The sequence below is a fragment of the Oncorhynchus nerka genome, linkage group LG27, assembly GCF_034236695.1.
Source record: "Oncorhynchus nerka isolate Pitt River linkage group LG27, Oner_Uvic_2.0, whole genome shotgun sequence".
Taxonomy (NCBI): domain Eukaryota; kingdom Metazoa; phylum Chordata; class Actinopteri; order Salmoniformes; family Salmonidae; genus Oncorhynchus; species Oncorhynchus nerka.
Genome location: NC_088422.1, coordinates 4,751,975 through 4,777,853, shown reverse-complemented (window position 1 = coordinate 4,777,853; position 25,879 = coordinate 4,751,975).

Below are 25,879 nucleotides of genomic sequence, written 5' to 3'. Positions count from 1 at the left end.
ACTAAACAGAGAACATCCCTGGTCATCCCTACTGCCTCTGATCTGGAGGACTCACTAAACAGAGAACATCCCTGGTCATCCCTACTGCCTCCTCTGATCTGGAGGACTCACTAAACAGAGAACATCCCTGGTCATCCCTACTGCCTCTGATCTGGAGGACTCACTAAACAGAGAACATCCCTGGTCATCCCTACTGCCTCTGATCTGGAGGACTCACTAAACAGAGAATATCCCTGGTCATCCCTACTGCCTCTGATCTGGAGGACTCACTAAACAGAGAACATCCCTGGTCATCCCTACTGCCTCTGATCTGGAGGACTCACTAAACAGAGAACATCCCTGGTCATCCCTACTGCCTCTGATCTGAGGACTCACTAAACAGAGAACATCCCTACTGCCTCTGATCTGGAGGACTCACTAAACAGAGAACATCCCTGGTCATCCCTACTGCCTCTGATCTGGAGGACTCACTAAACAGAGAAGAACATCCTGCCTCTGATCTGGAGGTCATCCCTACTGCCTCTGATCTGGAGGACTCACTAAACAGAGAACATCCCTGGTCATCCCTACTGCCTCTGATCTGGAGGACTCACTAAACAGAGAACATCCCTGGTCATCCCTACTGCCTCTGATCTGGAGGACTCACTAAACAGAGAACATCCCTGGTCATCCCTACTGCCTCTGATCTGGAGGACTCACTAAACAGAGAACATCCCTGGTCATCCCTACTGCATCTGATCTGGAGGACTCACTAAACAGAGGACAGTCCTGGTCATCCCTACTGCCTGTTATCTGGCGGACTCACTAAACATAGAACATCCCTGGTCATCCCTACTGCCTCTGATCTGATGGACTCACTAAACAGAGAACATCCCTGGTCCTCCCTACTGCCTCTGATCTGGAGGACTCACTAAACAGAGAACATCCCTGCTCGACCCTACTGAGGACTCTGAACATCCCTGGAGGACTCCTCTGAAACAGAGAACATCCCTGGTCATCCCTACTGCCTCTGATCTGGAGGACTCACTAAACAGAGAATATCCCTGGTCATCCCTACTGCCTCTGATCTGGAGGACTCACTAAACAGAGAATATCCCTGGTCATCCCTACTGCCTCTGATCTGGACACTAAACAGAGAACATCCTTGGTCATCCCTACTGCCTCTGATCTGGAGGACTCACTAAACAGAGAACATCCCTGGTCATCCCTACTGCATCTGATCTGGAGGACTCACTAAACAGAGGACAGTCCTGGTCATCCCTACTGCCTGTTATCTGGCGGACTCACTAAACATAGAACATCCCTGGTCATCCCTACTGCCTCTGATCTGATGGACTCACTAAACAGAGAACATCCCTGGTCCTCCCTACTGCCTCTGATCTGGAGGACTCACTAAACAGAGAACATCCCTGCTCGACCCTACTGCCTCTGATCTGGAGGACTCACTAAACAGAGAACATCCCTGGTCATCCCTACTGCCTCTGATCTGGAGGACTCACTAAACAGAGAATATCCCTGGTCATCCCTACTGCCTCTGATCTGGAGGACTCACTAAACAGAGAATATCCCTGGTCATCCCTACTGCCTCTGATCTGGAGGACTCACTAAACAGAGAATATCCCTGGTCATCCCTACTGCCTCTGATCTGGACACTAAACAGAGAACATCCTTGGTCATCCCTACTGCCTCTGATCTGGAGGACTCACTAAACAGAGAACATCGCTGGTCATCCCTACTGCCTCTAATCTGGAGGACTCACTAAACAGAAAACATCCCTGGTCATCCCTACTGCCTCTGATCTGGAGGACTCACTATACAGAGAACATCCCTGGTCATCCCTACTGCCTCTGATCTGGAGGACTCACTAAACAGAGAACATCCCTGGTCATCCCTACTGCCTCTGATCTGGAGGACTCACTAAACAGAGAACATCCCTGGTCATCCCTACTGCCTATGATCTGGAGGACTCACTAAACAGAGAACATCCCTGGTCATCCCTACTGCCTCTGATCTGGAGGACTCACTAAACAGAGAACATCCCTGGTCATCCCTACTGCCTCTGATCTGGAGGACTCACTAAACAGAGAACATCCCTGGTCATCCCTACTGCCTCTGATCTGGAGGACTCACTAAACAGAGAACATCCCTGGTCATCCCTACTGCATCTGATCTGGAGGACTCACTAAACAGAGAACATCCCTGGTCCTCCCTACTGCCTCTGATCTGATGGACTCACTAAACAGAGAACATCCCTGGTCATCCCTACTGCCTCTGATCTGGTGGACTCACTAAAACACATGTTTCATTTGTAAATGATGTCTGAGTGTTGGAGCGTGCCCCCTGTGTGATAGGGTTGCGTCTAGGTGTAGGAGTCAGGCTCAGCAGAGCAGGGATGTCTGAGAAGCGTATTTTAATAGGACAGTCCACCAACACAGGAATGGCACAATCGAAAAAAGTACAACGCCCTCGACAACAGAGAACCCGTACAACGCTCTCGACAACAGAGAACCGGTACAACGCCCTCGACAACAGAGAACCCGTACAACGCCCTCGACAACAGAGAACCTGTACAACGCCCTCGACAACAGAGAACCCGTACAACGCCCTCGACAACAGAGAACCTGTACAACGCCCTCGACAACAGAGAACCCGTACAACGCCCTCGACAACAGAGAACCTGTACAACGCCCTCGACAACAGAGAACCTGTACAACGCCCTCGACAACAGAGAACCCGTACAACGCCCTCGACAACAGAGAACCCGTACAACGCCCTCGACAACAGAGAACCTGTACAACGCCCTCGACAACAGAGAACCCGTACAACGCACAGAGGAACAAACAAAGTTCCGACAAACTAATAACGGCATAACTTCACCTCACTTTCATCACAATGAAAGACTAACTTCACCTCACTTTCATCACAATGAAAGACTAACTTCACCTCACTTTCATCACAATGAAAGACTAACCTCACCTCACTTTCATCACAATGAAAGACTAACCTCAGCGGGCACATCACAATGAAAGACTAACCTCACCTCACTTTCATCACAATGAAAGACTAACCTCAGTGACCACATCACAATGAAAGACTAACCTCAGTGAGCACATCACAATGAAAGACTAACCTCACCTCACTTTCATCACAATGAAAGACTAACCTCCAGCGAGCACATCACAATGAAAGACTAACCTCACCTCACTTTCATCACAATGAAAGACTAACCTCACTGAGCACATCACAATGAAAGACTAACCTCACCTCACTTTCATCACAATAAAAGACTAACCTCAGCGAGCACATCACAATGAAAGACTAACCTCCCCTCACTTTCATCACAATGAAAGACTAACCTCAGTGAGCACATCACAATGAAAGACTAACCTCACCTCACTTTCATCACAATGAAAGACTAACCTCACCTCACTTTCATCACAATGAAAGACTAACCTCAGCGAGCACATCACAATAAAAGACTAACCTCAGCGAGCACATCACAATGAAAGACTAACCTCACTGAGCACATCACAATGAAAGACTAACCTCACTGAGCACATCACAATGAAAGACTAATCCCGCACAAACTTAGGCAGGCAACAGGGTAAATATATACACACAGATATTAAAGCAAATGAAAAAGAACCAAAGACAAAACGAACAGAACAGGGATCGGTGAAGAAGACCGGCGACGCCGACCGCCGAAGGAAGGAGCGAAGGAAGGAGCTACCTTCGGTAGAAGTTGTGACAACCTGGCTATCCGTAAATAAAATAAAAACAAGAAAATGGCGCCGTCTGGTTTTTGGAATATGATATGATTTATATTTTAGCAATTACATTTAATTTTGATACTTAAAACTTCTTAGGGCTGCAATCCCGTTAACGGGATCGATATGACAACAGCCAATGAAAGTGCAGGGCGCCAAATTCAAAACAACAGAAATCTCATAATTAAAATTCCTGAAACAGACAGTACATGTATCTTATACCGTTTTAAAGTTGTTGTTAATCCCACCACAGTGTCCGATTTCAAATAGGCTTTACAGCGAAAGCACCACAAACGATTATGTTAGGTTACCAACAACTCGCAGAAAAACACAGCCGTTTTCCCAACCAACGAGTCGCAAAAAGCACAAATAGAGATAAAATGAATCACTAACCTTTGATGATCTTCATCAGATGACACTCATAGGACTTCATGTTACACAACACATGTATGTTTGGCTTGATAAAGTTCATATTTATATAAAAAAATCAGAGTTTACACTGGCGCGATACATTCACTAGTTCAAAAACATCCGGTGATAATGCAGTGAGGCACATCATTTTATAGAAATACTCATTATAAATGTCGATGAAAATACAATTGTTAGACATGGAAATATAGATATACCTCTTTTTAATGCAACCGCAGTGTCAGATTTAAAAACAACTTTACGGAAAAAGCAAACCATGCAATAATCTGAGAACAGCGCTCGGAAAACAAATACAATTATCCGCCATGTTGGAGTCAACAGAATCAGAAATCTAGAGAGGGGTTAAACACAACCCTGACCTATCTAGAGAGGGGTTAAACACAACCCTGACCTATCTAGAGAGGGGTTAAACACAACCCTGACCTATCTAGAGAGGGGTTAAACACAACCCTGACCTATCTAGAGAGGGGTTAAACACAACCCTGACCTATCTAGAGAGGGGATAAACAAAACCCTGACCTATCTGGAGAGGGGATAAACACAACCCTGACCTATCTAGAGAGGGGATAAACACAACCCTGACCTATCTGGAGAGGGGATAAACACAACCCTGACCTATCTAGAGAGGGGATAAACACAACCCTGACCTATCTGGAGAGGGGATAAACACAACCCTGACCTATCTAGAGAGGGGTTAAACACAACCCTGACCTATCTAGAGAGGGGATAAAAAACCCTGACCTATCTGGAGAGGGGATAAACACAACCCTGACCTATCTAGAGAGGGGTTAAACACAACCCTGACCTATCTGGAGAGGGGATAAACACAACCCTGACCTATCTAGAGAGGGGATAAACACAACCCTGACCTATCTGGAGAGGGGATAAACACAACCCTGACCTATCTGGAGAGGGGATGAACACAACCCTGACCTATCTGGAGAGGGGATGAACACAACCCTGACCTATCTAGAGAGGGGATAAACACAACCCTGACCTATCTGGAGAGGGGATAAACACAACCCTGGCCTATCTAGAGAGGGGATAAACACAACCCTGACCTATCTAGAGAGGGGATAAACACAACCCTGACCTATCTAGAGAGGGGATAAACACAACCCTGACCTATCTAGAGAGGGGATAAACACAACCCTGACCTATCTGGAGAGGGGATAAACACAACCCTGACCTATCTGGAGAGGGGATAAACACAACCCTGACCTATCTAGAGAGGGGTTAAACACAACCCTGACCTATCTAGAGAGGGGATAAACACAACCCTGACTTATCTAGAGAGGGGTTAAACACAACCCTGACCTATCTGCAGAGGGGTAGAGTGGAGAGGGTTTAAACACAACCCTGACCTATCTAGAGATGGGTTAAACACAACCCTGACCTATCTAGAGAGGGGATAAACACAACCCTGACCTATCTAGAGAGGGGATAAACACAACCCTGACCTATCTAGAGAGGGGTTAAACACAACCCTGACCTATCTGCAGAGGGGTAGAGTGGAGAGGGTTTAAACACAACCCTGACCTATCTAGAAATGGGTTAAACACAACCCTGACCTATCTAGAGAGGGGATAAACACAACCCTGACCTATCTAGAGAGGGGTTAAACACAACCCTGACCTATCTGCAGAGGGGATAAACACAACCCTGGCCTATCTAGAGAGGGGATAAACACAACCCTGACCTATCTAGAGAGGGGATAAACACAACCCTGACCTATCTGGAGAGGGGATAAACACAACCCTGACCTATCTAGAGAGGGGATAAACACAACCCTGACCTATCTGCAGAGGGGATAAACACAACCCTGACCTATCTAGAGAGGGGATAAACACAACCCTGACCTATCTAGAGAGGGGATAAACACAACCCTGACCTATCTAGAGAGGGGATAAACACAACCCTGACCTATCTGGAGAGGGGATGAACACAACCCTGACCTATCTAGAGAGGGGATGAACACAACCCTGACCTATCTAGAGACGGGATAAACACAACCTGACCTATCTAGAGAGGGGATAAACACAACCCTGACCTATCTAGAGAGGGGATAAACACAACCCTGACCTATCTAGAGAGGGGATAAACACAACCCTGACCTATCTAGAGAGGGGATAAACACAACCCTGACCTATCTGGAGAGGGGATAAACACAACCCTGACCTATCTGGAGAGGGGATAAACACAACCCTGACCTATCTGCAGAGGGGTTAAACACAACCCTGACCTATCTAGAGAGGGGATAAACACAACCCTGACCTATCTGGAGAGGGGATAAACACAACCCTGACCTATCTAGAGAGGGGTTAAACACAACCCTGACCTATCTAGAGAGGGGTTAAACACAACCCTGACCTATCTAGAGAGGGGTTAAACACAACCCTGACCTATCTAGAGAGGGGTTAAACACAACCCTGACCTATCTAGAGAGGGGATAAACACAACCCTGACCTATCTAGAGAGGGGTAGAGTGGAGATGGGTTAAACACAACCCTGACCTATCTAGAGAGGGGATAAACACAACCCTGACCTATATGCAGAGGGGTAGAGTGGAGAGGGGATAAACACAACCCTGACCTATCTAGAGAGGGGATAAACACAATCCTGACCTATCTAGAGAGGGGATAAACACAACCCTGACCTATCTAGAGAGGGGATAAACACAACCCTGACCTATATGCAGAGGGGTAGAGTGGAGAGGGGATAAACACAACCCTGACCTATCTGCAGAGGGGTTAAACACAACCCTGACCTATCTTCAGAGGGGTAGAGTGGAGAGGGGTTAAACACAACCCTGACCTATCTAGAGAGGGGATAAACACAACCCTGACCTATCTGCAGAGGGGTAGAGTGGAGAGGGGTTAAACACAACCCTGACCTATCTGCAGAGGGGTAGAGTGGAGAGGGGTTAAACACAACCCTGACCTATCTAGAGAGGGGATAAACACAACCCTGACCTATCTGCAGAGGGGTAGAGTGGAGAGGGGTTAAACACAACCCTGACCTATCTGCAGAGGGGTAGAGTGGAGAGGGGATAAACACAACCCTGACCTATATGCAGAGGGGTAGAGTGGAGAGGGGATAAACACAACCCTGACCTATCTGCAGAGGGGTTAAACACAACCCTGACCTATCTGCAGAGGGGTAGAGTGGAGAGGGGTTAAACACAACCCTGACCTATCTAGAGAGGGGATAAACACAACCCTGACCTATCTAGAGAGGGGATAAACACAACCCTGACCTATCTGCAGAGGGGTAGAGTGGAGAGGGGTTAAACACAACCCTGACCTATCTGCAGAGGGGTAGAGTGGAGAGGGGTTAAACACAACCCTGACCTATCTGCAGAGGTAGAAAACAGGGGGGGTCCAGACATCTTTACATTTTTTTTGTATTTTATCAGACACTCCTATTATGACTTACAGTTAGTGAGTGCACAGATTTTCCTACGTTTTCATACTGGTCTCCCGTGGGAATCTAACCGACAATGCTGTCTCGCAAGATGATTGGGAACCCTGGCTATGCTCACACAGGCAGTCTACTGGAACCTGTACAGTCAATGCTGAGGCTAAAGTAGGGTGTGTGGGGTGGGGAGGGGGTTGGGGGGGGCGACGACTGGAAACTCTCTCCCTCTTTCACTTTCACTTTCCAAATAAAAATGGTCACATGCGCCGAATACAACAGGTGTAGACTGGACCATGAAATGCTTCCTTTCCCAATGATGCAGTGATGAGTAAAACATTTTTTTTGAAATGTCTATAATAATACATATGAACTCTTCACCATCTGTCACTGTCTCTCTAGCTTTCGATGAGTCACATCCCATCTAGCACATTTGGTTCCTTGGAAGCTGAGGGAACATATGTTTTTGGTTTTACATTGGTTTTGGGAGTGAAACTATACGTTTCCTGACCGGCAAAACAGATTATATATATATATATATATATATATATTTTTTTTTGTTTTTTGTTTTACATTCTGAGAATAGAAGTGAAATGTTTTTCTGTTCTGGGAATGTTACTTTAAAGTTGCAGGGATGTTCTGGGAACGTTTGACCTTGGTTCCCTGAACGTTTTCCAGGTAGGTTTATATGAACACCCTGAGAACCCAGTGTTACAAATTGTAAACAAGGCTGCAAAGGATTTCTCTTAATGTAGCCTAGTGGTTGGGTCAGTAACCAGCAGGTAGCCTAGTGGTTAGAGTGTTGGACTAGTAACCAGCAGGTAGCCTAGTGGTTAGAGTGTTGGGTCAGTAACCAGCAGGTAGCCTAGTGGTTAGAGTGTTGGACTAGTAACCAGCAGGTAGCCTAGTGGTCAGAGCGTTGGACTAGTAACCAGCAGGTATCCTAGTGGTTAGAGTGTTGGAATAGTAACCAGCAGGTAGCCTAGTGGTTAGAGCGTTGGGCCAATAACCAGCAGGTAGCCTAGTGGTTAGAGTGTTGGGTCAGTAACCAGCAGGTAGCCTAGCGGTTAGAGCGTTGGACTAATAACCAGCAGGTAGCCTAGTGGTTAGAGTGTTGGACTAGTAACCAGCAGGTAGCCTAGTGGTTAGAGTGTTGGACTAGTAACCAGCAGGTAGTCTAGTGGTTAGAGTGTTGGGTCAGTAACCAGCAGGTAGCCTAGTGGTTAGAGTGTTGGACTAGTAACCAGCAGGTAGCCTAGTGGTTAGAGTGTTGGACTAGTAACCAGCAGGTAGCCTAGTGGTTAGAGTGTTGGGCCAGTAACCAGCAGGTAGCCTAGTGGTTAGAGTGTTGGGCCAGTAACCAGCAGGTAACCTAGTTGTTAGAGTGTTGGACCAGTAACCAGCAGGTAGCCTAGTGGTTAGAGTGTTGGGCCAGTAATCAGCAGGTAGCCTAGTGGTTTGAGCTTTTGGGTCAGTAACCAGCAGGTAGCCTAGTGGTTTGAGCTTTTGGGTCAGTAACCGTAACCAGCAGGTAGCCTAGTGGTTAGAGCTTTGGGCAGTAACCAGCAGGTAGCCTAGTGGTTTGAGCTTTGGGCAGTAACTAGCAGGTAGCCTAGTGGTTAGAGCGTTGGGTCAGTAACAAGCAGGTAGCCTAGTGGTTAGAGCGTTGGGTCAGTGACCAGCAGGTAGCCTAGTGGTTAGAGCGTTGGGTCAGTGACCAGCAGGTAGCCTAGTGGTTTGAGCTTTGGGCCAGTAACCAAAATCACTGAGCTGACAAGGTAGAAATCTGTGCAAGAAACAATTTGTCCAAACTTTATCTAGCATATAGTCATAATTTTTGCTATTTGGTATTTTATTAGGATCCCCATTAGCTGTTGCAAAAGTAGCAGCTAATCTTCCTGGTGTCCACATGAAACATAATGCAGAACATCATTATCATTATTATCATTATTATCATCATTAGACAAGAACAGCTCAAGGACAGAACAACATACATTTTAAAAAGGCACATGTAGCCTACATGTCAATACATACAGACAAACTATCTAGGTCAAATAGGGGAGAGGCGTTGTTCCGTGAGGTGTTGTTTTATCTGTTTTTAGAAACCAGGTTCACTGTTTATTTGAGAAATATGAGATGTAAGGAAGTTCCCTGCAATAACGACTCTGTATAATACTGTACACTTTCTTGACTTTGTTCTAGATTTGGGGACTGTGAAAAGACCCCTGGTGGCATGTCTGGTGGGGTAAGTGTGTGTGTCAGAGCTGTGTGTGTAAGTTGACTTTGCAAACAGTATGGGATTTTCCACACATTCATGTTTCTTATATAAAGAAGAAGTGATGCAGTCAGTCTCTCCTAAGGCCAAAAGGGACTAGCCAATAGAGACTAGCCAAGAGAGACTAGCCAAGAGAGACTAGCCAAGAGAGACTGGGCATGCATAGTATTTATTACTTTTGGAATGGTTTGAGAATGATTTACTAAACTGTTCTTTTCCTGGATAATCTATGCTCTTGACAGTTTACACTTCATATTAGCAGACCTTACAGGGGGCTAGAGTTCCATAAAGACAGATGGAAAACAAGTCACCATCCCATTAAATAGATCAGGTCAAGTTTTCCAAGAGAGATAAACGGTAATACAAGGTAGTGTTGAACCTTCTTCAAAAATAACAAAAGCACAATGTCTTCAACTGATATCACACAGACCGAGGAAACATTTACAAAACGACCTACAAAAGACATCACCAGATAGAGTTTTTGAAAAGGGTGGATGCCAGGTACAGAGGGGTGGATGCCAGGTACAGAGAGAGGGGTGGATGCCAGGTACATAGAGAGGGGTGGATGCCAGGTACAGGGAGAGAGGTGGATGACAGGTACAGAGAGAGGGGTGGATGACAGGTACAGAGAGAGGGGTGGATGACAGGTACAGAGAGAGGTGGATGCCAGGTACAGAGAGAGAGGTGGATGCCAGGTACAGAGAGAGAGGTGGATGCCAGGTACAGAGAGAGGGGTGGATGCCAGGTACATAGAGAGGGGTGGATGCCAGGTACAGAGAGAGAGGTGGATGACAGGTACAGAGAGAGGGGTGGATGACAGGTACAGAGAGAGGGGTGGATGACAGGTACAGAGAGAGGTGGATGCCAGGTACAGAGAGAGAGGTGGATGCCAGGTACAGAGAGAGGTGGATGCCAGGTACAGAGAGAGGGGTGGATGCCAGGTACATAGAGAGGGGTGGATGACAGGTACAGAGAGATGGATGCCAGGTACAGAGAGAGAGGTGGATGCCAGGTACAGAGAGAGAGGTGGATGCCAGGAACAGAGAGGTGGATGCCAGGTACAGAGAGAGAGGTGGATGCCAGGTACAGAGAGAGGTGGATGCCAGGTACAGAGAGAGGGTGGATGCCAGGTACATAGAGAGGGGTGGATGACAGGTACAGAGAGATGGATGCCAGGTACAGAGAGAGAGGTGGATGCCAGGTACAGAGAGGTGGATGCCAGGTACAGAGAGAGAGGTGGATGCCAGGTACAGAGAGAGGTGGATGCCAGGTACAGAGAGATGTGGATGCCAGGTACAGAGAGAGGTGGATGCCAGGTACAGAGAGAGGTGGATGCCAGATACAGAGAGAGGTGGATGCCAGGTACAGAGAGAGAGGTGGATGCCAGGTACAGAGGGGTGGATGCCAGGTACAGAGGGGTGGATGCCAGGTACAGAGAGGTGGATGCCAGGTACAGAGAGAGGTGGATGCCAGGTACAGAGAGGGGTGGATGCCAGGTACAGAGAGAGGTGGATGCCAGGTACAGAGAGAGGTGGATGCCAGGTACAGAGGGGTGGATGCCAGGTACAGAGGGGTGGATGCCAGGTACAGAGGGGTGGATGCCAGGTACAGAGAGGTGGATGCCAGGTACAGAGAGAGGTGGATGCCAGGTACAGAGGGGTGGATGCCAGGTACAGAGAGAGAGGTGGATGCCAGGTACAGAGGGGTGGATGCCAGGTACAGAGAGAGGTGGATGCCAGGTACAGAGAGAGGTGGATGCCAGGTACAGAGCGAGAGGTGGATGCCAGGTACAGAGAGAGGTGGATGCCAGATACAGAGAGAGAGGTGGATGCCAGGTACAGAGGGGTGGATGCCAGGTACATAGAGAGGGGTGGATGCCAGGTACATAGAGAGGGGTGGATGCCAGGTATCTCTGTACCTGGCATCCACCCCTCTCTCTGTACCTGGCATCCACCCCTCTGTACCTGGCATCCACCTCTCTGTACCTGGCATCCACCCCTCTCTCTGTACCATCCATCCATCTCTCTGTACCTGGCATCCACCTCTATGTACCTGGCATCCAACTCTCTGTAACTGGCATCCAACTCTCTCTGTACCTGGCATCCGCCAAATGCTGCATCGTGTTCTCCCCAAAAATGACTAAACAGTCACATTGCTTCCACATTCCCCATAGTCCCCACTTGGCACATCTTTTATGTTCCTTAACACTGAGCTGCTACATGTCCCATTCTTTTGCCATTTAAAAACACAGCAGTGAAAATGGAACAAATTCTCTAACGTTGAAACTGAGTAATCCTACTTGAACTTTTCCTGGCAAGACTTCCTTAAACCTCAGCAGCACCGATTGACTTTCACTTCTTCCATCCCTCTTTTTCCTACTGACCTTTTTTCGACTCAGTCACCCTGCCTTCCTGTCACATGGTCTTTAATATCATTTGTAGACATGCAGTGGGGAAAAAAGTATTTATGATGTTTCCACCCCCATGCTTCACAGTACGTATGGTGTTCTTTAGATGCAACTCAGCATTCTTTGTCCTCCAAACACGACAAGTTGAGTTTTTACCAAAAAGTTATATTTTGGTTTCATCTGACCATATGACATTCTCCCAATCTTCTTCTGGATCATCCAAATGCTCTCTAGCAAACTTCAGACGGGCCTGGACATGTACTGGCTTAAGCAGGGGGACACGTCTGGCACTGCAGGATTTGAGTCCCTGGCGGCGTAGTGTGTTACTGATGGTAGGCTTTGTTACTTTGGTCCCAGCTCTCTGCAGATCATTCACTAGGTCCCCCCGTGTGGTTCTGAGATTTTTGCTCACCGTTCTTGTGATCATTTTGACCCCACGGGGTGAGATCTTGCGTGGAGCCCCAGATCGAGGGAGATTATCAGTGGTCTTGTATGTCTTCCATTTCCTAATAATTGCTCCCACAGTTGATTTCTTCAAACCAAGCTGCTTACCTATTGCAGATTCAGTCTTCCCAGCCTGGTGCAGGTCTACAATTTTGTTTCTGGTGTCCTTTGACAGCTCTTTGGTCTTGGCCATAGTGGAGTTTGGAGTGTGACTGTTTGAGGTTGTGGACAGGTGTATTTTATTATTATTATTATTCACCTTTATTTAACCAGGTAGACCAGTTGAGAACACATTTATTTAACCAGGTAGGCTAGTTGAGAACACCTTTATTTAACCAGGTAGGCTAGTTGAGAACACCTTTATTTAACCAGGTAGGCTAGTTGAGAACACCTTTATTTAACCAGGTAGGCTAGTTGAGAACACCTTTATTTAACCAGGTAGGCCAGTTGAGAACACCTTTATTTAACCAGGTAGGCTAGTTGAGAACAAGTTCTCATTTGCAACTGCGACCTGGCCAAGATAAAGCATAGCAGTGTGAACAGACAACACAGAGTTACACATGGAGTAAACAATTAACAAGTCAATAACACAGTAGAAATAAAATGGGCAGTCTATATACATTGTGTGCAAAAGGCATGAGGAGGTAGGCGAATGATTACAATTTTGCAGATTAACACTGGAGTGATAAATGATCAGATGGTCATGTACAGGTAGAGATATTGGTATGCAAAAAAGCCGAAAAGTAAATAAATATAAACAGTAAATAAATAAATAAAATAAAAAAACAGTATAAAAAACAGTATGGGGATGAGGTAGGTGAAAATGGGTGGGCTATTTACCGATAGACTATGTACAGCTGCAGCGATCGGATAACTGCTCAGATAGCTGATGTTTGAAGTTGGTGAGGGAGATAAAAGTCTGCAATTCGTTCCAGTCACAGGCAGCAGAGAAATGGAACGAAAGGCGGCCAAATGAGGTGTTGGCTTTAGGGATGATCAGTGAGATACACCTGCTGGATCGTGTGCTACGGATGGGTGTTGCCATCGTGACCATTGAACTGAGATAAGGTGGAGCTTTACCCAGCATGGACTTGTAGATGACCTGGAGCCAGTGGGTCTGGCGACGAATATGTAGCGAGGGCCAACCGATTAGAGCATACAGGTCGCAGTGGTGTGTGGTATAAGGTGCTTTAGTAACAAAACGGATGGCACTGTGATAAACTGCATCCAGTTTGCTAAGTAGAGTGTTGGAAGCTATTTTGTAGATGACATCGCCGAAGTCGAGGATCGGTAGGATAGTCAGTTTTACTAGGGTAAGTTTGGCGGCGTGAGTGAAGGAGGCTTTGTTGCGGAATAGAAAGCCGACTCTAGATTTGATTTTAGATTGGAGATGTTTGATATGAGTCTGGAAGGAGAGTTTACAGTCTAGCCAGACACCTAGGTAGTTATAGATGTCCACATATTCTAGGTCGGAACCATCCAGGGTGGTGATGCTAGTCAGGTGTGCGGGTGCAGGCAGGGAACGGTTGAAAAGCATGCATTTGGTTTTACTAGCATTTAAGAGCAGTTGGAGGCCACGGAAGGAGTGTTGTATGGCATTGAAGCTCGTTTGGAGGTTAGATAGCACAGTGTCCAAGGACGGGCCGGAAGTATACAGAATGGTGTCGTCTGCGTAGAGGTGGATCAGGGAATCGCCCGCAGCAAGAGCAACATCATTGATATATGCAGAGAAAAGAGTCGGCCCGAGAATTGAACCCTGTGGCACCCCCATAGAGACTGCCAGGGGACCGGACAGCATGTCCTCCGATTTGACACACTGAACTCTGTCTGCAAAGTAGTTGGTGAACCAGGCAAGGCAGTCATCAGAAAAACCGAGGCTACTGAGTCTGCCGATAAGAATATGGTGATTGACAGAGTCGAATGCCTTGGCAAGGTCGATGAAGACGGCTGCACAGTACTGTCTTTTATCGATGGCGGTTATGATATCGTTTAGTACCTGAGCGTGGCTGAGGTGCACCCGTGACCGGCTCGGAAACCAGATTGCACAGCGGGGAAGGTACGGTGGGATTCGAGATGGTCAGTGACCTGTTTGTTGACTTGGCTTTCGAAGACCTTAGATAGGCAGGGCAGGATGGATTTAAGTCTGTAACAGTTTGGGTCCAGGGTGTCTCCCCTTTGAAGAGGGGGATGACTGCGGCAGCTTTCCAATCATTGGGGATCTCAGACGATATGAAAGAGAGGTTGAACAGGCTGGTAATAGGGGTTGCGACAATGGCGGCGGATAGTTTCAGAAATAGAGGTTCCAGATTGCCAAGCCCAGCTGATTTGTACGGGTCCAGGTTTTGCAGCTCTTTCAGAACATCTGCTATCTGGATTTGGGTAAAGGAGAACCTGGAGAGGCTTGGGCGAGTAGCTGCGGGGGGGGGGGGGGAGCTGTTGGTCGAGGTTGTAGTAGCCAGGAGGAAGGCATGGCCAGCCGTTGAGAAATGCTTGTTGAAGTTTTCGATAATCATGGATTTATCGGTGGTGACCGTGTTACCTAGCCTCGGTGCAGTGGGCAGCTGGGAGGAGGTGCTCTTGTTCTCCATGGACTTCACAGTGTCCCCAGAACTTTTTGGAGTTAGAGCTACAGGATGCAAACTTCTGCCTGAAGAAGCTGGCCTTTGCTTTCCTGTCTGACTGCGTGTATTGGTTCCTGACTTCCCTGAACAGTTGCATATCGCGGGGACTATTCGATGCTATTGCAGTCTGCCACAGGATGTTTTTGTGCTGGTCGAGGGCAGTCAGGTCTGGAGTGAACCAAGGGCTGTATCTGATCTTAGTTCTGCATTTTTTGAACGGAGCATGCTTATCTAAAATGGTGAGGAAGTTACTTTTAAAGAATGACCAGGCATCCTCAACTGACGGGATGTGGTCAATGTCCTTCCAGGATACCCGGGCCAGGTCGATTAGAAAGGCCTGCTCACAGAAGTGTTTTAGGGAGCGTTTGACAGTGATGAGGGGTGGTCGTTTGACTGCGGATCCGTAGCGGATACAGGCAATGAGGCAGTGATCGCTAAGATCCTGGTTGAAGACAGCGGAGGTGTATTTGGAGGGCCAGTTGGTCAGGATAACAATTTCAAACAGGTGCCATTAATACAGGTAACGAGTGGAGGACAGAGGAGCCTCTGAAAGAAGAAGTTACAGGTCTGTGAGAACCAGAAAGCTTGCTTGTTTGTAGGTGACCAAATACTTATTTTCCACCATAATTTCCTAATAAATTAATTAAAAACGTGATTTTCGGGATTTTTTTTCTCGTTTTGTCTGTCATAGTTGAAGTGTACCTATGATGAAAATTACAGGCCTCTCTCATCTTTTTAAGAGGGAGAACTTGTACAATTGGTGGCTGACTAAATACTTTTTTGCCCCACTGTAGATATAGGGACACTAGTGATGACTCCCCTCAACCTAGGATAAACAACAGGGACATGGCTTTTTATCCTCATCCCATGATGCTTTTCCATGTTCATGATTTTCTCCTGCTGAGCCTGGCTACCATATTAACAAATCTACCTTTTCCAATGAACCCAGTTAATTTGACTTACCTCTACAGGTTAGTCTGATGTTAGGGGTCTAAGAGAGGCCCTGTCATCAAACACCATCACCACTTTCCGCTTCACTATTCCTCCCTCTTTATGCTTTCTTTACTAGATGCTCTAATGCTTTCTGTATCATGATCTCTCTCTTCTTCCTTTTCGGCAGCGTAGTCTAGTGGTTAGAGTGTTGGACTAGTAACCGGAAGATCGAATCCCAGAGCTGATTTGTTGCGACTCTAGGGGTAGTATTTTCATTTTTGGAAAAAAAAAACATTCCCGTTTGAAACGGGATATTTTGTCAGGTCAAGATGCTAGAATGTGCATATAATTGACAGCTTTGGATAGAAACACTCTAACGTTTCCAAAACTGTAAAGATATTGTCTATGATTAAAACAGAACTGATGATGCAGGCGAAATCCTGAGAAAAATCCAATCCGGAACAGGCTGCGTTCCAATGAGTCCCTATTCAGCTGTGAATGTGCCATCAACGAGCTTACGCTTTCTCCGTATTCCGTATTCCCCAAGGTGTCTACGTAGTTTTACGCATTTCTGTTGAAGAATAGCCGTAGGCGGCCACATTGCGTAAGTGGTATGTGGTCACATGGTGGCTCCGAGAGAGATTCCCTCGTAAAATACAGAGGTAGCCATTACTCCAATCGGTCCTACTGAAAAACAAAATTGTCTCGACGGATATATTATCGAATAGATATTAGAAAAACACCTTGAGGTTTGAATATAAACAACGTTTGCCATGTTTCTGTCGATATTATGGAGCTAATTTGGAATATTTTTCGCTGTTTTCGTGAATGCAATTTCCGGATAATTTCTCAGCAAACGTGAAGGACAAACAGAGCTATTTTGTCTACAAATATAATATTTTGGGAAAAAATGAACTTTGGCTATCTACCTGGGAGTCTCGTGAGTGAAAACATCTGAAGTTCATCAAAGGTAAACTATTTAATTTGATTGCTTTTCAGATTTTTGACAAGGTTGTCTGCTGCTAGCAAGGCATAATGCTATGCTAGGCTATCGATAAACTTACACAAATGTTTGTCTAGCTTTGGCTGTAAAGCATATTTTGAAAATCTGAGATGACAGGGTGATTAACAAAAGGCTCAGCTATGTCTCAATATATTTCATTTGTGATTTTCATGAATAGGAATATTTTCTAGGGATATTTATGTCCGTTGCGTTATGCTAATTAGTTTTAGGCAATGATTACGCTCCCGCATGCGGGTTTGGGAGTCACTACTACTTTAACAGCTTCTATCCTCATAAGAACAATTAACCAATTAACCAATTAACCAATTAACCAATTAACCACTGGATTATTTACCCCCCCTCCATTTGTTTTTTACACTGCTGCTATTCGCTGTTTATTATCTTTATTATACAAATTACCTCTAACCTGTACCACCGCACATTGACTCGGTACAAGAAGGTTTACCCACTGTTCCTGGGCCTTCATTGTAAATAAGAATTTGTTCTTAACTTGCATGGTTAAATAAAGATACCATTTTTTTTTTTTTTAAATGTATATGTCTTACCACTCCCAACCAGGAGGGGCGGCAGTGTAGCCTAGTGGTTAGAGCATTGGACTAGTAACCGGAAGGTTTCAAGTTCAAAACCCCCGAGCTGAAAAGGTACAAATCTGTCGTTCTGCCCCCTGAACAGGCAGTTAACCCCACTGTTCCTAGGCCGTCATTGAAAATAAGAATTTGTTCTTAACTGACTTGCCTGGTTAAATAAAGGTAAAATAAAAATTCCAACTCTTTCTCTATTTCTCCCGTACTACTCGTCGACCTCTCACACTCTGATGGTGAACTCTGCTGCTGTCCCCCCCCAAATTTCCCAAACTCTGTTGTGTTGTCACTAGTTACCACAGCCACAAAGTCTCTGAGCGTTTGTTGATGTATCGAGTCATTCCTAGCCGACTGCCTATGAGAGTGGGGTGTTCTGGGAAATGTAGTTCTATTCTATAAAATATACTGTATTATAACAAGAGGGGTCTTCAAAAACTCCTGTGCACAGCTTTAAAAGTACTCAAATGCCAAGACAATCCTATTTTTTTTTGTTTTTTTTATGTCAAATTCATTAAATGTTCCCTGAAAACCATATCTTTCTTAAGTGAGAATTCAGTACGTTAGCGTAACGTTTTCTATAGGTTTTCCCTAAAGTAATGTTCTCAGAACGTTCAGGGAATGTTAAGAAAAAAAAAACATTCTTCTGTGGGAATTTCTGTACTTCAGCTATCAACATCTTTCGTCAAGTTTCCTCAAGATTCAATTTAAAGTCTCGGAACATTTAAGAAAACTTTCCATTAAAAAAAAAACACACAAGAAAACATCAGTAACGTTTTAAAGAGCGTTCTAACAATGTTATTTTGGAAAACATTTACGTTCCGTTTTCCAGCATCAACAAACTCTTATCTTGTTCAGTGTGTTTAGGTCTTAATGGTTTTATCCTTAATGATCTTAATGAGTACTTTCTTCTATTGAAAATGGACTCCTAGAGATAGATAGAGGACTCATCATGGATAAAAACCAGTTTTAGCATGGACATTACCATTGCTATTGGACACTTTCATCATGAACCATTTTAAAGCAGTCAAGTAATCAACAAGGTGGGGATTCCTAATAGGTTGTAGTCTCAATCGTGTTGTCGATAGCCTACCATTGCTATTGGACACTTTCATCATGAACCATTTTAAAGCAGTCAAGTAATCAACAAGGTGGGGATTCCTAATAGGTTGTAGTCTCAATCGTGTTGTCGATAGCCTACCATTGCTATTGGACACTTTCATCATGAACCATTTTAAAGCAGTCAAGTAATCAACAAGGTGGGGATTCCTAATAGGTTGTAGTCTCAATCGTGTTGTCGATAGCCTACCATTGCTATTGGACACTTTCATCATGAACCATTTTAAAGCAGTTAATCAACAAGGTGGGGATTCCTAATAGGTTGTAGTCTCAATCGTGTTGTCGATAGCCTACCATTGCTATTGGACACTTTCATCATGAACCATTTTAAAGCAGTCAAGTAATCAACAAGGTGGGGATTCCTAATAGGTTGTAGTCTCAATCGTGTTGCGATAGCCTACCATTGCTATTGGACACTTTCATCATGAACCATTTTAAAGCAGTCAAGTAATCAACAAGGTGGGGATTCCTAATAGGTTGTAGTCTCAATCGTGTTGTCGATAGCCTACCATTGCTATTGACACTTTCATCATGAACCATTTTAAAGCAGTCAAGTAATCAACAAGGTGGGGATTCCTAATAGGTTGTAGTCTCAATCGTGTTGTCGATAGCCTACCATTGCTATTGGACACTTTCATCATGAACCATTTTAAAGCAGTCAAGTAATCAACAAGGTGGGGACTAATAGGTTGTAGTCTCAATCGTGTTGTCGATAGCCTACCATTGCTATTGGACACTTTCATCATGAACCATTTTAAAGCAGTCAAGTAATCAACAAGGTGGGGATTCCTAATAGGTTGTAGTCTCAATCGTGTTGTCGATAGCCTACCATTGCTATTGGACACTTTCATCATGAACCATTTTAAAGCAGTCAAGTAATCAACAAGGTGGGGATTCCTAATAGGTTGTAGTCTCAATCGTGTTGTCGATAGCCTACCATTGCTATTGGACACTTTCATCATGAACCATTTTAAAGCAGTCAAGTAATCAACAAGGTGGGGATTCCTAATAGGTTGTAGTCTCAATCGTGTTGTCGATAGCCTACCATTGCTATTGGACACTTTCATCATGAACCATTTTAAAGCAGTCAAGTAATCAACAAGGTGGGGATTCCTAATAGGTTGTAGTCTCAATCGTGTTGTCGATAGCCTACCATTGCTATTGGACACTTTCATCATGAACCATTTTAAAGCAGTCAAGTAATCAACAAGGTGGGGATTCCTAATAGGTTGTAGTCTCAATCGTGTTGTCGATAGCCTACCATTGCTATTGGACACTTTCATCATGAACCATTTTAAAGCAGTCAAGTAATCAACAAGGTGGGGATTCCTAATAGGTTGTAGTCTCAATCGTGTTGTCGATAGCCTAGCATTATGTACACTTAGCATCAGGAAGCTTGGTCACAAAAAATCAGAAAAAAATGAACCGTTTACCTTTGATGATCTTCGGATGTTTTCACTCACGAGACTCCCGGTTAGGCAGCAAATGTTCCTTTTGTTCCATAAAGATATTTTTTTTATATTCAAATGCCTCCATTAGTTTGGTGCGTTATGTTCAGAAATCCACAGGAAAGAGCGGTCAGGACGCTATAATGGCACAATCATAAAGATAAGTCCTCTATCTCTAAAAATGAACAGCTTTGTATGTGTAGTAAAACAAGTATAAAGATAAGTCCTCTATCTATCTCTATGGTGTGAATAGACTAAAATGAACAGCTTTGTATGTGTAGTAAAACAATTATAAAGATAAGTCCTCTATCTATCTCTATGGTGTGATCCCATGGACTGATCCCATAGACTGATCCCATGGACTGATTCCATGGACTGATCCCATGGACTGATACCATGGACTGATCCCATAGACTGATCCCATGGACTGATCCCATAGACTGATCCCATAGACTGATCCCATAGACTGATCCCATAGACTGATCCCATGGACTGATCCCATAGACTGATCCCATGGACTGATCCCATGGACTGATCCCATGGACTGATACCATGGACTGATCCCATAGACTGATCCCATAGACTGATCCCATAGACAGAGAACAGAACACTATAGGTTTGAATCTCACTGACGCTGTGCCACAATCAAAAAATACATTTATTTTCCACGATCGTTAACTAAGCAAAATTAATTTCAATGTGTCCTATCTGTGCTTGAAGTTATAAACTGTTAAAGCCAGCAGTGTTACTATAAAATCTTACTAAAAACATATTTTCAGAAACTCACTGCGACATTAAAATGGATGTTTCCAGAACAGGTAAAAAACAAAAAGTTTTGTTTTACCCGGTCAGGAAACGTAGGGCTTGTTCCCAGTTCCAAAACCAAAAATGTGCGTTCCCACAACTTCCCAGGAACCAAATGAGCTAGCTGGGTGTGTGACTGCTGCTACACTGTAGAGAGATGCATGAAACCTGAGAATACTTTGTGCGTGAGTGTCACTTTCAACAGCGATCCTTTGCATTTGGATCAAGTTCATGAAAGGTATTTTCAAGGTAATTCAAAATCACAGGTGGCCGGTGGCACCTTCATTTCGGGAGGACGGGCTCACATTAATAGCTGGAACGGAACAAATGGATCGGTATCTAAACAAGTAGTTTCCCTTGTGTTAGAAACCGTTCCATTCCAGCCATTATCGTGAACCGTCCTCAGCAACCTCCTGTGTACTAGATACTTGTGGGGGGAGAACGGAAGACATGAATTGGGGATTTGTGATTCAGTCTAAAGAAAAAGCACACCAACCCTTGAAACATGTGTAACGTGGGAACCACGTGTGAAGCTACCAGGGAGTTGGATGATTCACTTGATAGACGCCTGCAGCACAGAGAGGGGAGATGGGTGGAGGAAAGAGAGGAGAGATGGGTGGAGGGGCGAGAGGGGAGATGGGTGGAGGGGTGAGAGGGGAGATGGGTGGAGTGGTGAGAGGGGAGATGGGTGGAGGGGCGAGAGGGGAGATGGGTGGAGGGGTGAGAGGGGAGATGGGTGGAGGGGTGAGAGGGGAGATGGGTGGAGTGGTGAGAGGGGAGATGGGTGGAGGGGCGAGAGGGGAGATGGGTGGAGGGCGAGAGGGGAGATGGGTGGAGGGGTGAGAGGAGATGGGTGGAGTGGTGAGGAGATGGGTGGAGGGGCGAGAGGGGAGATGGGTGGAGGGGCGAGAGGGGAGATGGGTGGAGGGTGAGGGGGAGATGGGGGCGAGAGGGGAGATGGGTGGAGGGGCGAGGGAGATGGGTGGAGGGGTGAGGGGGGAGATGGGGGAGAGGGGAGATGGGTGGAGGGGTGAGAGGGGAGATGGGTGGAGGGGTGAGAGGGGAGATGGGGAGATGGGTGGAGGGGTGAGAGGGAGATGGGGAGATGGGTGGAGGGGTGGGAGGGAGATGGGTGGAGGGGTGAGGGGGAGATGGGTGGAGGGGTGAGAGGGGAGATGGGTGGAGGGGTGAGGGGAGATGGGGAGATGGGTGGAGGGTGAGGAGGGGAGATGGGGAGATGGGTGGAGGGGTGGGAGGGAGATGGGTGGAGGGGTGAGGGGGAGATGGGTGGAGGGGTGAGAGGGAGATGGGTGGAGGTGAGGAGGAGATGGGTGGAGGGGTGGGAGGGAGATGGGTGGAGGGGAGGGGGATAGGGGAGATGGGTGGAGGGGTGAGAGGGGAGATGGGTGGAGGGGTGGGAGGGAGATGGGTGGAGGGGTGGGCGAGATGGGGGCGAGAGGGGAGATGGGTGAGAGGGAGATGGGTGGAGGGGTGAGGGGAGATGGGGAGATGGGTGGAGGGGTGAGAGGGGAGATGGGGAGATGGGTGGAGGGGTGGGAGGGAGATGGGTGGAGGGGTGAGGGGGAGATGGGTGGAGGGTGAGAGGGAGATGGGTGGAGGGGTGAGAGGGGAGATGGGGAGATGGGTGGAGGGGTGAGAGGGGAGATGGGGAGATGGGTGGAGGGGTGGGGGGAGATGGGTGGAGGGGTGGGAGGGGAGATGGGTGGAGGGGTGAGGGGGGAGATGGGTGGAGGGGTGAGAGGGGAGATGGGTGGAGGGGTGAGAGGGAGATGGGTGGAGGGGTGGGAGGGGAGATGGGTGGAGGGGTGATAGGGGAGATGGGTGGAGGGTGAGAGGGGAGATGGGTGGAGGGGTGGGGGGGAGATGGGTGGAGGGGTGAGGGGCGAGAGGGGAGATGGGTGGAGGGGTGGGAGGGGAGATGGGTGGAGGGGTGAGAGGGGAGATGGGTGGAGGGGTGAGGGGCGAGGGAGATGGGTGGAGGGGTGGGAGGAGATGGGTGGAGGGGTGAGAGGGGAGATGGGTGGAGGGGCGAGAGGGGAGATGGATGGAGGGGTGAGAGGGGAGATGGGTGGAAGGGTGGGAGGGAGATGGGTGGAGGGGCGGGAGGAGAGATAGATGGAGGGGTGAGAGGGTAGATGGGTGGAGGGGTGGGAGGGGGAGATGGGTGGAGGGGTGAGAGGGAGATGGGTGGAGGGGTGATAGGGGAGATGGGTGGAGGGGTGAGAGGGGAGATGGGGAGATGGGTGGAGGGGTGGGAGGAGATGGGTGGAGGGGTGAGGGGCGAGAGGGGAGATGGGTGGAGGGGTGGGAGGGGAGATGGGTGGAGGGGTGAGAGGGAGATGGGTGGAGGGGCGAGAGGGGAGATGGGTGGAGTGGCGAGAGGGGAGATGGATGGAGGGGTGAGAGGGGAGATGGGTGGAAGGGTGGGAGGGGAGATGGGTGGAGGGGTGGGAGGGGAGATGGGTGGAGGGGTGAGGGGCGAGATGGGGGGAGAGGGAGATGGGTGAGAGGGGAGATGGGTGGAGGGGTGAGAGGGAGATGGGGAGATGGGTGGAGGGGTGAGAGGGGAGATGGGGAGATGGGTGGAGGGGTGGGAGGGGAGATGGGTGGAGGGGTGAGGGGGAGATGGGTGGAGGGGTGAGAGGGAGATGGGTGGAGGGGTGGGGGGAGATGGGTGGAGGGTGAGGGGAGATGGGTGGAGGGGTGAGAGGGGAGATGGGTGGAGGGGTGAGAGGGGAGATGGGTGGAGGGGTGGGAGGGGAGATGGGTGGAGGGGTGATAGGGAGATGGGTGGAGGGGTGAGAGGGGAGATGGGTGGAGGGGTGGGAGGGGAGATGGGTGGAGGGGTGAGGGCGAGGGAGATGGGTGGAGGGTGGGAGGGGAGATGGGTGGAGGGGTGAGAGGGGAGATGGGTGGGTGAGGGGGGAGAGGGGAGATGGGTGGAGGGTGGGAGGGGAGATGGGTGGAGGGGTGAGGGGCGAGAGGGGAGATGGGTGGAGGGGTGGGAGGGGAGATGGGTGGAGGGGTGAGAGGGGAGATGGGTGGAGGGCGAGAGGGGAGATGGATGGAGGGTGAGAGGGGAGATGGGTGGAAGGGTGGGAGGGGAGATGGGTGGAGGGGCGGGAGGAGAGATAGATGGAGGGGTGAGAGGGTAGATGGGTGGAGGGGTGGGAGGGAGATGGGTGGAGGGGTGAGAGGGGAGATGGGTGGAGGGGTGATAGGGGAGATGGGTGGAGGGGTGGGAGGGGAGATGGGTGGAGGGGTGAGGGGCGAGGGGAGATGGGTGGTGGGGGTGGGAGGGAGATGGGTGGAGGGGTGAGAGGGGAGATGGGTGGAGGGGCGAGAGGGGAGATGGGTGGAGTGGCGAGAGGGGAGATGGATGGAGGGGTGAGAGGGGAGATGGGTGGAAGGGTGGGAGGGGAGATGGGTGGAGGGGTGGGAGGGAGATGGGTGGAGGGGCGGGAGGAGAGATAGATGGAGGGGTGAGAGGGTAGATGGGTGGAGGGGTGGGAGGGAGATGGGTGGAGGGGTGAGAGGGGAGATGGGTGGAGGGGTGATAGGGGAGATGGGTGGAGGGGAGAGGGGAGATGGGGAGATGGGTGGAGGGGTGGGAGGGGAGATGGGTGGAGGGGTGAGGGGCGAGAGGGAGATGGGTGGAGGGGTGGGAGGGAGATGGGTGGAGGGGTGAGAGGGGAGATGGGTGGGGGCGAGAGGGAGATGGGTGGATGGCGAGAGGGGAGATGGATGGAGGGGTGAGAGGGGAGATGGGTGGAGGGTGAGGGGGCGAGAGGGAGATGGGTGGAGGGGTGGGAGGGGAGATGGGTGGAGGGGTGAGAGGGAGATGGGTGGAGGGGCGAGAGGGGAGATGGGTGGAGGGCGAGAGGGAGATGGATGGAGGGGTGAGAGGAGATGGGTGGAAGGGTGGGAGGGGAGATGGGTGGAGGGGTGGGAGGGAGATGGGTGGAGGGGCGGGAGGAGAGATAGATGGAGGGTGAGAGGGTAGATGGGTGGAGGGGTGGGAGGGGAGATGGGTGGAGGGGTGAGAGGGGAGATGGGTGGAGGGGTGATAGGGGAGATGGGTGGAGGGGTGAGAGGGGAGATGGGGAGATGGGTGGAGGGGTGGAGGGGAGATGGGTGGAGGGGTGAGGGGCGAGAGGGGAGATGGGTGGAGGGGTGGGAGGGGAGATGGGTGGAGGGGTGAGAGGGGAGATGGGTGGAGTGGCGAGAGGGGAGATGGATGGAGGGTGAGAGGGGAGATGGGTGGAAGGGTGGGAGGGGAGATGGGTGGAGGGGTGGGAGGGAGATGGGTGGAGGGGCGGGAGGAGAGATAGATGGAGGGGTGAGAGGGTAGATGGGTGGAGGGGTGGGAGGGGAGATGGGTGGAGGGGTGAGAGGGGAGATGGGTGGAGGGGCGAGAGGGGAGATGGATGGAGGGGTGAGAGGGGAGATGGGTGGAGGGGTGGGAGGGAGATGGGTGGAGGGGCGGGAGGAGAGATAGATGGAGGGGTGAGAGGGGAGATGGGTGGAGGGGTGGGAGGGGAGATGGGTGGAGGGGTGAGAGGGGAGATGGGTGGAGGGGTGAGAGGGGAGATGGG